The sequence below is a fragment of the Anastrepha obliqua genome, chromosome 4, assembly GCF_027943255.1.
Source record: "Anastrepha obliqua isolate idAnaObli1 chromosome 4, idAnaObli1_1.0, whole genome shotgun sequence".
Taxonomy (NCBI): Eukaryota; Metazoa; Arthropoda; class Insecta; order Diptera; family Tephritidae; genus Anastrepha; species Anastrepha obliqua.
In genome coordinates, this window is record NC_072895.1 from 88,404,139 (window position 1) to 88,406,284 (window position 2,146).

The 2,146-nt window shown below is 30.5% G+C and overlaps 1 non-coding gene across 1 annotated transcript; it reads right to left on the reverse strand.

Annotated features, from left to right (window-relative positions):
* Positions 1-1,489: 1,489 nt before the first annotated feature.
* Positions 1,490-1,563, reverse strand: Trnan-guu (transfer RNA asparagine (anticodon GUU)). The gene has a single exon. It is a non-coding gene; the product is annotated as a tRNA-Asn (tRNA).
* Positions 1,564-2,146: the final 583 nt, after the last annotated feature.

Here is a 2,146-nt window from a genome sequence, read left to right on the forward strand (position 1 = left end):
AAAAAATTTTAAGGAAAAAACTTTTATTAAACTAAACAAAAAAAATTGTAAGCAAAAAAAAATTTTATTGGAAATATTTTTTTTTTTTGAGTTTTATATAACTTCTAAAAAGGTTTATATATTTTATATAACTTATTAAACAACAAAAAAATGATAATAATAAGAATATATATTAGAAAAAATTATAATAATAATTAAGAAAACATTGAAGCAAAAAACATTTTATTGGAAATATATTTTTTTTTTTGTTTTTTTTACATAACTTATTAAAATATTTTTTATACAACTTATTAAACAAAAAAGTTATAATAATAATAAGAATATAGAAAAAATTGTAAGACTATAAAAAAATAATAATAATTAAACAAAAAATTTAAAACCATTCGGAATTCACAGAGAGACCGTTGATTCGAATCTCGGTGAAACACCAAAATTAAGAAAAACATTTTTCTAATAGCGGTCGCCCCTCGGCAGGCAATGGCAAACCTCCGAGTGTATTTCTGCCATGACAAAGCTCCTCATAAAAATATCTGCCGTACGGAGTCGGCATGAAACTGTAGGTCCCTCCATTTGTGGAACAACATCAAGACGCACGCCGCAAATAGTAGGACGAGCTCGGCCAAGCACCCAAAAAGGGTGTACGCGCCAATTATATATATGTATATATATATAGTTGCAAAGTTATGGTAGAAAATGTAACTGCCCGATGAGAGTTTGATGCGCACAGGCAGCTGGCCGTTAAACTCGTTTTTCTCGAAACTACTTTTTCCGGCACGGTCTGCATGATGCCTCATACAGTTTTTAATATTTTTTGATACGGTGTTTATTTTTTGAAATATTCGAAAGCGTTTTCTCTATAGATTTGATTTTTAATATTTTTAGTAAAAAAATGTATACATTTTATAAAGTGTGACATTTATGACGTAAATTCAAAAATCCGGCTCGACAGACTATAACTACTACTAACTCTATTTTAGAAGATTTTTGGTCACGTGATTTTTTATATACTCATTTTTGTAAAGAAAAATTAAAATAAATTTGTTTATAAATTTGAAGTATCAATAAACAGTGAATACAATTTTTTTTATTTATTTCTATTGTTTTCCCTTCTAAACACAGTTTTTCTTTTTGCGCATTTTTGGCGCTGCTGGACGTATGTAACTCCTCAAACAAAAATACTAACAATCTAAAAAATATTGAAAAAATCTGGGCAATGTTTGAAACTTTGAGTTACATATTTTTTGTTGTAGCATAAAGTACTACATATTTATAGAAAAAAATAGTTTTGTGCTTATAATTTCAGAGAACGTAAATTCATGAATTTCTCTGATAATTTTGAAACAGGGTGAGTAAGAGGATAATAAAAAATGGTAGGCACACGAATTAGTAGCGCTTAGAATAGGTATAATAAAAATGTTTACAGAAAAGTACAAATTTACAGCAACTAAACAAAATAAAAACTCAATTAAACAAAAACAAAAAATTAATGCGCCCCCGGGTGGGCTCGAACCACCAACCTTTCGGTTAACAGCCGAACGCGCTAGCCAATTGCGCCACGGAGGCTTATGTTGATATTTTGACAAACGCACGTTTTATCGCTAGGTGCAGCAAAAAGCTAAGAATTATAACCAATGGCATGCCAAGAATTTCTGTGAACGTCATGCAAAGGCGATTAACCCTTCACTGGGTGAGTCACGTAATCAGCACCTGCCATAGTAACTAGTAATTTTCTGTTGAATAAAAATTTTTTATGAATGAAATGGATTTAATGTTGTGAAAAAATTATATAAGTAAATCAATGAGTGCATATTTGTGATAAAGAATTTAAGATAATAAATTTTCTAAAATTATACGCACGCGCTCGCAGATGCAATGCAGTTATTAGTGTAATAGCAGCCAAACGGATCGCATTAGCAGAGCTAAGCTGACTCATAGATTATAAAGGCCGACAAAACTCCTATAGACTTTCAAAACCAAGAGCTGGTTGACAATAATTTTCTGCAAATTCTTGATATGCTGAACTCGCATTTTGCCTTATAAAACTCGCAACACTTCACGTTTTGCACTCTTTACCTCTTCTTGGCCTTTAAATTTAATTTCTATCGGTCTGTGTTAATGCCAAACTCTACTTAGTTAACTAAAAGTG